Consider the following 12896-nt stretch of genomic DNA (forward strand, 5'->3'; position numbering starts at 1 on the left):
GAATTGGTAATCCGGCCTTGGGTTGATTTTCACTCAGTAGTTATGCTCCTCAAATCACGTTAAATCCTTTTTAACTTCAGATGGACGATTTACAAACATAGAAAGTAGACAAATGTTTGTTTTCCCCTCTTCACTGAAGACCACACTGCTCCTCCATTACTTCTCTTTCAACCTATACACACACACACACACATGTCCTCTCTCCTCAACCCAAAACAATTCTCTTCCTGTGTTCCCCAGGCCACGCCCCCTTACACCTGGGAACAGATCACCTGACCAGTGGTAGCCATGTGAGAGCAGGCATGGAGAACAAAAAGTTAGGAATGGACGTGGATAGAGTGCACCAGAATTTTTGTATTACACCATAAAAAAATGTATATGTGTATATACTGTATATATATATATATATATATATATATATATATATATATATATAGTCATCTATCAGTATAGTTTGACAGTATATTTACTCATATTGTACGTATTGTATTAAATCATTTATTGCATTATCATTGGAACTGGGGTTTCACAAACTTAGTTCAGGAACAAGGACCACGCCCAGAACACGGCTCATTTCCTGTGCACAAAGTATTTAAGCACAATGAACCCGTTCACTTCCTCTTCGGCTTTGCTTTCACATCCCTCCCCCCCAACCCCGTTTGTGTCTTTCTATTTTCTCTCTTGCAGGATTACAGGAACAACAGGGGACTCTGCACCACCAGAGCTTCCAAAGAGACGGCCCTACATCCCTTCATCCCTCCAACTCGACCCCTACCCTTCATCCCTCTACCTCGACCCCTACCCTTCATCCCTCTACCTCGACCCCTACCCTTCATCCCTCCACCTCCACCCCTACCCTTCATCCCCCTACCTCCACCTCTACCCTTCATCCCTCTACCTCCACCCCTACCCTTCATCCCTCTACCTCCACCCCTACCCTTCATCCCTCTACCTCCACCCCTACCCTTCATCCTCTACCTTGACTCCTACCCTACATCCCTTCATCCCTCGACCCCTACCCTACATCCCTTCATCCCTCGACCCCTACCCTTCATCCCTCTACCTCGACCCCTACCCTACATCCCTTCATCCCTCGACCCCTACCCTTCATCCCTCTACCTCCACCCCTACCCTTCATCCTTTACCTTGACCCCTACCCTACATCCCTTCATCCCTCGACCCCTACCCTACATCCCTTCATCCCTCGACCCCTACCCTTCATCCCTCTACCTCGACCCCTACCCTACATCCCTTCATCCCTCGACCCCTACCCTTCATCCCTCTACCTCGACCCCTTCAGCTTCCGAAATCTAACAATCATTCCATCATGCAATAAACTTCGAAACTCATACTGTTATTGGCGTGGTCCTTAGTTAGTGAATTGTTGTTAAGTTTAGTTGTCACTAAAAAAAAACCTACAACACATTTAAGAGATTAAATTCTTTAGGCAGACCCTGAATGTTGAAACTTGTTTTTTTTATTAATTAGCAATCCTAGCTTTAGCAAAGGTAACGGTTCTATTACTCAACTCTACGGAGGAGCTTGGTGCTGGAAGGTACACATGGTAAACATCACAGCTCCTCTCAGCAGGGCAGCAGAGGGAAGCATGTGGCAATGCAGCTGCTGAAGCATATCAGGGTTGGATACGTCATGCCGGGAGACACTGTAACGTTGATGCTGTCCTGTGGCCTGACGAAAGGCTGTTTTTTCTTTTCATTTTTGCAATTATATTTTCAGCTATTGTTTTTTGCAACAGCTTTGCAGGGTTTTGGAAACCATATTCATCAACACAAAATATTTCAGCCACAATGAGGATTTGAATCAACGTATTATGAGTTTCATTGTCTTGTTTGTGTCTGCAGCATCTTGTACAGGCAATGACACTAACTCCCTATTCCTCACATATCAAACATCCAACTGTGTGTGGTTTAGTGGATATATCCACCAACATGATCTTGAGGGGTCTGTCTCGAAGAGGGTCCTTATATTAAAATCTATTTCTGAAAGGTTTCCACTGTTCCAAAGCTAAGAAGCGTGTTAAGATAGAAGGTGCAGGAACATTGTGATCCTGTGACGTTCACTCTTTGAAAGCACCGCTGATGAGAAGCCGAACTGTGTGCATGAATAAAGCGGATAAACAAAGACTGACTCCGTCCTCTGTTGTGGTCCTCCTGGTTTGTATTCAATAATAATACGCGCGTTCAACTAAAGACTTAATAGATGCTAGTTTATTTCTACCTGAAAGCAATTTGTCTGCCGACATCAATTAACGCCTCTGCCTCAGCTCCCCTGATTATTCTGTTATATTCCTAAAAATACCACTTAATGGGTCGCTTCAAAGAGACTCGGGAACCACACAAAGAAAAGAAGAAGAAGAAGGCCAAGTTAATGAAATGCATGTTCCACTTTTGCATTTGTTCCTTTTTTCAGCTCGGCAATCAATAATGCTCTATACTGCGATCATCAAGTGGATTTGGTTCCCGGGGTCGCCTCGCTGAGATGAGAGAGACAGACTCTCAATATAGCAACAGAATAATCTGAGCAAATCGTTCAATAAACCATTTTAAATCCATCGGAATGAAAACAGCCGTACTACGAAGGAGCTGTCAGAATAGTATGAAGTTTAATTAATTAAAGCAATGGTTTGAACTGCCACCATTACCTCCGACAAGCAAATAAACATATTCCCCAAGATATGCCAATAAAGATGTTTAGGTAAATATATATATATATATAATAATAATAATAATACAGCCTGTCACTGTTCCCACAACTCTTATCAGCTGTGACAGCTCGAGGATTTGCCCGTTGACGGAATAGTCAAGAGGAAAACGTCTGACCGGCTTCTTGACTTATTCATGACCAACAATCCTCACGGAGCGGCGCTGACAGTGAGGAGAGCGGAATATATGAAGGGAGGGATTTCATACAGCGACGATGGCCGACGGTCTAGTTTTTATTTGTTGTCATCATTGTGCCATCAGACCTCCTCTAGTTTCCTCTACCCTGAGATATCTGCGCAGTCTTATTAATAACCCCGTCGGCTCATGAAGGAGTGTTTGCTGTCGATTTGACATCCTGGATGCATGTGACATATCGACACGCTCTTCAGCCACGAGGACGCAACATTTCAATCGAGCGCCCAGAGGAGCGCCGATGGGTAATCCTGAGCCCGTAGGCATGTTGGTTACCAACTAGTAATGTGGTTTTTGAGTCTGAGGAGAAGCTCACAGCTTCATGTGCTGTTGGTCTTCAGTTTGACATTTTGGGGAAATATGCTTATTAGCTGTCTTGAAGCAGGAAAAGAAAAAGTCCCAATACATATTCTGATAACAGAACTCGCGTATCGCGTTGCCCAAGTGTATTAATCAAGGCAGCTATTTTTTTGCAAATGGGTCGTTGTCTTATTAAATATGTGACAACTTGCATACATCTCTAGTGACAGATTAAACAAATGAATGTTTTTAGGAATGACATGTTATGTAAATCAGACTATGAATGGTTTATGAACAAAAAGATCTGCGATTTTATGTTTTAATATGCAAATGAGGAACAGGCGAAGTACATTTAAAAACCTAAATGTGTATTTTGGATGTTTTCTTTCCACTAGTATAAAATAAACATTGTGTTATGGAGGCATAAAAAGCCCAAAATCTCAAATTTAAACTTAATGCTTCTTCCCTACGACACCAAATTAGATCAACATCTTCCTCCATGAACCACACTGTTGAGTTTCCCACGTTTGAAGCACTTTTTGAGTCTGTTGAATCCACCATAGAGGCTTATTTCCCGTCACTCGCTGAGCGTTGTGTCTGCACCAGTGATGTACAGCACAGCCTGGACTCTATGGCAGCTTCATTATACGGTGTTTTAACTCGAGATCCAGAAAAACAACCAGTGCTTTGCTGAAACACCCGGCCGACGCCCACTGCTTCTGCTGAAACCTTCAGTGTCTGGACTTCATCAGAAATACTCCTTTGTGGCTCGTGCCCCTTTGAAAAATATTAACGTCATGATGAGGTCTAATCACTGAGGGCTCTTTATATCCGCTCAGCTTCTCCTACATTAAACACAGCCTTTATACCACATGTATTCGTTCTATAAATAGCTCTCTATTCAACTACCGTCTCTCCTGGTGGAAATACTAACTGACTACTCTGATTGCAACTTTAAGGCAAGAACAAGAACGCGAAGAGCTCCAGCAGAAAGTCTGCTCTGAACGTGTTAAAGCTACAGGACCAACTTAGTTTAGAGCTGCAGAGCGCAGGCAGGAGTATTCTCCTTCTCTGAAACATATGTGTCTATATATATGCAGTAGCAGTTGAATCAGTAGTAGTACTACTGCAGTAGTAGTTGCAGTAGTAGTAGTACTACAGCAGTAGTAGTTGCAGTAGTAGTAGTACTACAGCAGTAGTAGTTGCAGTAGTAGTTGCAGTAGTAGTTGCATCAGTAGTAGTTGCAGCAGTAGTATTACTACAGCAGTAGTAGTTGCAGCAGTAGTATTACTACTGCAGTAGTAGTTGCAGCAGCAGTAGTTGCAGCAGTAGTATTACTACTGCTGTAGTATTACTACTGCAGTAGTAGTTGCAGCAGCAGTAGTTGCAGCAGTAGTATTACTACAGCAGTAGTAGTTGCAGCAGTAGTATTACTACAGCAGTAGTAGTTGCAGTAGTAGTAGTTGCAGCAGTAGTTGCAATAGTAGTAGTAGTTGCATGAGTAGTAGTATTACTGCAGTAGTAGTTGCAGCAGTAGTATTACTACAGCAGCAGTAGTTTAGTAGTTGCAGTAGTAGTAGTTGCAGTAGTAGTACTACTACAGCAGTAGTAGTTGCAGCAGTAGTAGTTGCAGCAGTAGTAGTACTACTGCAGTAGTACTACTACTGCAGTAGTAGTTGCAGCAGGGCCAAAAACGTAAACCTATGTTGGAAGTTTATTTTGAAAAGAGAACGTATGCATGTAATGATGGAAAACTGTACGTTTTCAGTGAACACAGGAGTTTATTTTGAAAATACACCATACATACAACAAGCAGAAACTGACACGGTGTCCCTGACAAGTCCAAGACTGAAGCGACAGAGAGAGGGGGGGGTATCTATCTAGAACATCGCGGTTTGAAAGCGTCCGGCGGTTGACGAGTTGTAATGTGCCGATTAGTATGTAAACCAGTGTTTGGCTCATCTCATAAGAATTAACATTCAGAGATCTTTTCCTCGGCCTGCCCGCCTGCCCAAAATAATCAACAGCAGCAGCTGCAGCGCTCGCTCCACACGGCTCATTGAGGCAATTCAGGTTCCTTCAAATTAAGCCACAAAGCATCACACCCTGAAAACACAAGAGCTAAACCAGAACATGATGAACGGAGCCTGCTGTTTGGCTCCGGTGACTCGAGGTCGATAGAGACTTTTGCAGCGTAGCTCAGATCAATGGCGCAATAATCGATCTTATCAACACGGTGCCACACAGCTTTAAAGCCCAGCTGTGGGGAGAGCGTTGACGACAGCGTCGAGCGAGATGATAAAAGAGCACCGGAGGTGGGGGGGGGGGGGGGGGGACTTGAGCCAGCTCTTTTGTAAGACTGTGAGAGAAGAGGCGCCGCAGTGATTGATCGTCAGACCTTGATGGCACTCAGCTGAGAGGAGACAACAAGTAACACCAATCTGGTCTCTGCTGGTCTCCTGCCTCTCCATTCCCCCAGCTAATGCCTCGCTCCTTCATAACGGTCCGCTTCTGTCTGGATGCACACTTCAGACCGACGATGACGAATCCCCCCCCCCCGTGGAAATGAATGCTTCATTAAAGAGTAATTGAAGAGTTGTTTGCTTCTCAGGATGGAGCGTGCTCTACCCGGCATCTTTCGGAGAGGGCGGCCTGACACGAGTCATGAACACAGCTTTTATCGGCTCACTTCTGGTTTAGTAATTCAGGTTGAAGTCCCTGGTCTGCTTCCTTCTTCTACGAGGTGACAGTGCTAACCGTCGAGACGCTGCCCAGCAGTCAGCTGCATTGTTTTTGTGTTTTGAGTGCTTCGGTTTTACTACCAAACAGTTGGGGGAGGCAGAAGCCTGATTTCCTGTGCACAATGTATTTAAGCATAATGAACCCGTTCACTTCGACTCTGCTTTCGCATCCCTCCCAACCAACCCCGTTTTTGTCTTTTGATTTTCTCTCTCTTGCAGGATTACAGGAACAACAGGGGACTCTGCACCACCAGAGCTTCCAAAGAGACGGCTCCCACTCTACGTCTCCATTCTCCCAGTTCCCGCCAGCCATCGGACACCAACGGTCCCCCATCGCTCGCCTAACCTCCCTTCTACAACCTCCTTGTTTTCTTCCTTACATCCCTTCATCCCTCTACCCCGACCCTATATCCCTTCATCCCTCTACCTCGACCCCTTCATCCCTCTACCTCAACCCTACATCCCTTCATCCCTCGACCTCTACCCTACATCCCTTCATCCCTCGACCTTTACTCTACATCCCTTCATCCCTCTACCTCTACCCTACATCCCTTCATCCCTCTACCTCGACCCCTTCATCCCCCTACCTCGACCCCTTCATCCCTCTACCTCGACCCCTTCATCCGTCTACCCCTAACCCTACATCCTTTCATGCCTCGACCCCTACCCTACATCCCTTCATCCCTCGACCCCTAACCCTACATCCCTTCATCCCTCTACCCCTAACCCTACATCCTTTCATGCCTCGACCCCTACCCTACATCCCTTCATCCCTCGACCCCTAACCCTACATCCCTTCATCCCTCGACCCCTAACCCTACATCCCTTCATCCCTCTACCCCTAACCCTACATCCTTTCATGCCTCAACCCCTACCCTACATCCCTTCATCCCTCTACCCCTAACCCTACATCCTTTCATGCCTCGACCCCTACCCTACATCCCTTCATCCCTCGACCCCTATCCTACATCCCTTTACCCCTTCAGCTTCCGAAATCGAATCATTCCATCATGCAATAAACCTCGAAACTCATACTGTTATTGGCGTGGGCCTCGTTAGTGAACTACTTCTTGGTGTGTAATTTATAATAAGTAGATTTATAATACAGTGCGGTAAACTCCTTCAATCCTATTTGAGCACACATACTTAGAAACTCTGACCGTGAATTTGTCTAAATTGTGTAAAATAAAATAGAATAGACTTGAACTAAAAGCATTGAAGAAGCAGCTTCTAATCTTCTGCACAGAGTTGCTACAAAATGTCGTAAACCGTGGTGCTTTCAGGGCTTTTATATTTGGGAGTTGAGCAGAATTATTCATTAATCACTTCGTAGCACGGCGAGGACATTTTTCTTGGAAGCTAATTTTCTAAAAGGTAATTGGTAAATCTGCGAGCGTCTTTCTCTTAATGCCCGAGTGGTTCTAAGTGGTGATTTTTTTATTTATTTTTTTATTACGTTCCACAATTTTACATAAAACACTCTCAGCGCTCACATTTCAGCTGGTTGAAGAGAGAGCAGAGCACTGCGAGTTAAACTCCGGTTAAATGTAGTGAAACAAATATCACAGGTTCATTGTGAATACTTGAGTATATGTTTAACATATCACACTAATAACATCGTCATGTCTCGATACCAGTTCATCGTTTGGTCCTCTGACTCAAACATGATCCAGTAATGCTGATTCATATATATATATATATATATATATATATATATATATATATATATATATATATATATATAGAGCTAGATATCAGAAACTCCTCATTTTAATTCCTGTTTATTGTCACTCAAATGTTGAAAGTTAATGTACACAATTACTTGATTAGTTTAAGTGATACAAACGATGCTAACGATAAAAAGTAAATCTAATTCTAAGCACTGACCAAGCTGCTGTATTTGATGCATTGAGGGGAGAATGATAAAGTTATGTGATCACGCGCAAAATACATAATCCGCTCTATTAAGAGACTATTTCATAATTCTGATTGAATGATGTAATTCTGTGATTCATGTTGAATTTCCAGCCTTCATTCTTTCACGATGTTACCAGCAGTTTATTATGTGCAAGTAGGGAGATCTGTGGCCATTTTACTATTGCGGGAAAAAGAAATGGATATATTTTTCATTCCTGGCCTCTTCGGTTCACTTACACTATGAAATACAGCATGCGATTGAAAAGATAGTCATTTCTAGTTCTCAGATAGTTACAGTCCAATACTGTAACTTCTAGATAGAATCTCTCACTTGTACATTCGGTGTACTTCCACTTTGCTCCGTGCAGTACGGTGAAAACCCTTTAAAGCCTCCAGGTGAATCATACGAGGCTGAATGTTAACGGGCACTTTGTAGATTACTTCGTTGACGAGTTGATGCTGTTTTTTTTAAAGACGTGGGTGACGTGCAGGGTGATTTATAACAGAGAGTGGGCTACAATCCTTTATTTGAAAATACCAAACGGTGAAACACAGACGTGACGAAGGGGGGGGGCCGTGCTTACAGCTCCACGCTTTGAGGATCGCCGCAGTAATCGGGGTACATCCTCAGGTAACCACGAATGTCTGTACGAGCCACTTCGCCACTAGATTTTTGAGATATTTTACTGATACCATCAGGACTATCACTTCACACGGCCCAGCCTTCGGGAGCAATTTGGGATTAAGTGCCAAAGACGCGCTCCACTTCTGAGCCACAGCTGCTGTATCTACAGTTTGGAAAACCGGTGTAATTACGACAACTCTCATATGACACGAATGCTCGACCTGCTCTATCTCCTAATAACTCACTCAAAGCGACTGGTGAACAGCTTGGGGCGGTGGATGATTTCAGTCCAGGACGTTCCTCTGTTCATGTCCCGTGTTAAACAAAAGGTAGACCTGCTGAAACGTTGTCCCATGAATCTTGCAGTGTGTGTTTGTGGACGCTCAGAGGACAGCAGCCAAGTCTCAGTCACAAGACAAAAAAAAAAACAATATTTATACATCTGTTTATCCCTCAGTGAGTTCAGCATATTTTTGTGTTTCACGCGGGGCTCCTTGCGGATCGAAAACTCAGCAAAGCTTTGCTAATTAGTCTGCGGTTGCCAAGGCGTATGTGGTGGCATTCCTCTAATTACACCACAGTTAGCATCACGCTCGTTGGAGCAGAGCTCAGCTCCTTCCTGTGGCTCCCCGGGCGTCTTAAAGTGGGGACAGGAGGGCCCGTCAACAGGCAGTTATAGCACACACACACACACCTATGGAGGGGGGGGGGGGGGGGGGCTCGTGGGTAGAGGTTTTTTGTTTAGAAAGGTAATCAGCTAAATATACGAGTATAAGACCGGAGGCTGTGTTGAGGCTGGAATGAAGCAGATGGAAGGCATTCAGTCAACGGGTTCCTCGTCTAATAAGAGAGCTGATAGGTTTGTCGCCGGAGACCAATTTCACTCGGAAGCGGCGCGGCCGTTAACGGGAGAGAAGGTCTGCGCTCCAGCTCTCACTTCCTTTTGTGTCGGTGCAGAGCGTCTGATCCTGAAGCTTGCCGCAGACCAGATGAAAGCCTCGCGAAATGGAGACGCCATGCGGGCTAGAAGACGTGGGTTCACGCTCAGGCCGCGTGTCCCGTTGACAGGTCTGATGTCGAGCCTCGGGGGATTTTTATTAAATATTAAAAAGGCAGTGTTGTTAGTGATTGGCTTTGTTACAAAGAGAGTGACCCGTAGACGTCTCCGTTAACCGATCCAAAGGTTCTAGCTGTTAAATGAAGCTCGTTGTGTGTTTTTAGGATCTAGAGGACCTGAGGTCTGAGTCATACCAGCAGCAGGACGGCTGGTTGGACATCGGTCCAAATAATGACGACATTCCCATCTGCCTCAGCTGTGGATTGTATATCAAGTGCTAGTTATTAAATAAGTAATCGGACGAAGAAACTCCTTGTCTCCTTGTCTCCTTGCTTTACACAGCAAACATCTCAGCAGCTCACTGAACTCTACCCGTTCTGTCCTGGGTCAAAATGTTACCGGTAAAAAAATAAATAAAGTGGAAAAGCGCTCCACCTCCCGTGGCGTTCCATCACAGAGGGAGTTGTACTGGTTGCAGAACTCAGCAAATAACAAGAGAACCCGCACCGTCTACCTGGAGCACGCTGAGCCCCCCCCCCCCGCTGTGGTTTTAATGCTTGCTCTCAATTTTTCCATTCTCCGTCTTCCTCCATCTACTTACCTCCAGATCACATCCTCCTCAGCTGAAGGCTCGGCCCTCCAATGGCCAACGGAGGATGACGGCCTGCTTTGTCATGTTCACAAAATGTAATTACAGTCTTGCATCAGCAACCCCCCCTCGCCCCCCCCCCCCCCAGCAGCGGTCCCCTGGAGGAGCCGCTGCTGTTTGGAGACTTCCAGGGTCTTTCTAATGATTCAGCGATGACACCTTTTACAATCCATCTCATGCTCCTTCACGGCATTCCTCTCGGCCGTGATGTCGTTACAGCAACGTCGTCACGGCGAGGAGCAGCAGACGGTGACGCCTTTTAGTGTCGATGTAATAACCCGAGTTTGAATTATTATAACCCTAAATCAGGTTTGTTACAACACATTCAAGAGAGCAAAACTGTGAGTCGAGCTCGACTTCCTCTCCGATGTGAGCGTCGTTGAACGTTTATGACTACGTTGGGGGCGATTTGTCTTCCTGGGACTAATCGATGCATCGAGTTCTGGTGGAAACAAACAAAACAAAACTCCATTGATAATCTAAAAGCACATCGCAATCAAGGAGCCGCGATGCAAAGAAAGATTTGGCGATTTAAAACGGGGGAAGAGGTTAACTCACCAGATATAAATCTAATTACTCAGCTTTTATTTTGTGTCACATTGTCTTGATAGAGTAGTGAGGTTAACTTGCCTTCCTAATGTAAAATTAAGGATATATATATATATATATATATATATATATATATATATATATATCGTAGTCAGTGTCAAAAGGGATTTATGTGTTCCCTATTTATGAATGCATTATTAGATTCTGTGTATTTGCAGGAGGGAAACGTCACAAACTTTAACTTTAGCTTTTATTAATGGCCGCTTGTCTCGTCACTACGCACAGCTTAGAGAAAAGGAATGCAACGCAAATCTACAGACATGCTAGCAGGTTTACAAGTCTGTACTTTGGCACTGTGATCTAAATTAAAGGTACACTTACACTCACACTTTAGCTCACTCTCTCTCTCTCTGGGTTGTTATTAAGCCCGGGGAGGTAAATCGACAATGCTAAGTTGGCATGCTAACGTGCTCGCGCTAACAGCGCACGGGAGAAGTTTGCCTTCCCAGAACTTAGGCAACGAACCTACTTGGTTAGGTTTAGGAAAGTATCGTGATTTGGGTTTAAAATAAACCCTTTCCTGGCAGAAATCCCTGAGGGCAAACTTCTCTCTGATGCACAATGAGATTACATGGTATGGTAGTTTACCGTGTTAGCATGCTAACACGAGCTAATTACTCAACACAAAGGACATCTGATGCTGATGGGAATGTGATTCGTTTTAGGGATCTGGTTCATAAACCAAAGTACGTCATCCTCATGAATGTCTGCACAACAGTCTGAGCCAAACCATCTGGAACACGTTGAGATGTTCATCATGGTACAGGCGACACCTATAGGGGGGTCAGGGGGGGTCAGGGGGGGTCATTCAGTGATCTCAGCGCCATGAACGCACTTAGAGGTCCAAGACAATCCATTTAATTGTGGTCAAGACACGTCAGCGAAAACAATAATGCTCAAGTTGCTGAAAATAAATGACCGGCGGATCAACAAAGTCATTAGGATTCATCCTCTGGGGACCACGGCTGTCTGCACCGACCAACTAATGCAACGGCTGCTAGCTAGCGTGGCGCTAACGACACGATGAAGAGGTACCCGGCCGCTCTTCCTCTCCGGCTGCATTGATAGGCGACCGGCCGAAGATGTCGGCGGCTCCGATTAGTTCGACATCTTCTAATGTCTTGATCTTCTAATCAAAATTAGAGATGAAATTTATAGGATTCATTTAAGCCTGGCTGTGAAGGACCGGAGACACGGTTTGACACGGCACACAAGAGGCACCGATGAACAGACATTACAGACGATTACTGACGGCGAGGTTCAACATGAGAGGATGTAGTCTCATCTCATCTTCAACCTCTTATCTGGGATCGGGTCTCGGGGGCAACAGCTCCAGCAGGTGGACCCCCAAACTTCCCTTCCCCGGTGCCACATCAGCCAGCTCTGACTGGGGGGGATCCCGAGGCGCTCCCAGGACCAGTTTGGAGATATAGTCCCTCCACCTGGTCCTGGGCCTCCCTCGGGGGTCTCCTCCCAGCTGGGAGGTGTTCCAGGTGGCATCCTCACCAGATGCTGAACCACCTAAACTGAGAGGACGTGGTCACTGAGGTAAAGGAGTCTAGTGTGATCTATAAAGACATTTGAGTTTTACGACATTAAAACACTGCCGTTATACGACATTAAAGATGAATAAAGCCAATGAAGCTCATGGAATATGACCAAAAGCTCCACAAAGTGTTAAAAAACTAAATCTCAAACATTACATATTTGATGCCCAATCGGGATCATTGAGAAGCAGCAGGATGACGGAGACCACAAGACCATGGATGATTGATTCTGGGGGTTACTGTGCAGATTACTACCAGCTGTGTGTGTGTGTGTGTGTGTGTGTGTGTGTGTGTGTGTGTGTGTGTGTGTGTGTGTGTGTGTGTGTGTGTGTGTGTGTGTGTGTGTGTGTGTGTGTGTGTGTGTGTGTTTTATACGTGGTCCTGGGGAATATTCCACAGAACATCACTTAAGCGACGTTAACGGAGCTTTTTTCGTCAGATTTGAATACAACAAGAAAAGAAAACCTCTCGTTTGCTTAAATGAGTTTAATGAATGTCTTCATCGCTTTAAATGTGGAACTATTAACTTACATACA

The sequence above is a fragment of the Cebidichthys violaceus genome, unplaced genomic scaffold, assembly GCF_023349555.1.
Source record: "Cebidichthys violaceus isolate CVI_PGR_0920_01 unplaced genomic scaffold, fCebVio1.0.p SCAF_73, whole genome shotgun sequence".
In the NCBI taxonomy this organism is placed as follows: Eukaryota; Metazoa; Chordata; class Actinopteri; order Perciformes; family Stichaeidae; genus Cebidichthys; species Cebidichthys violaceus.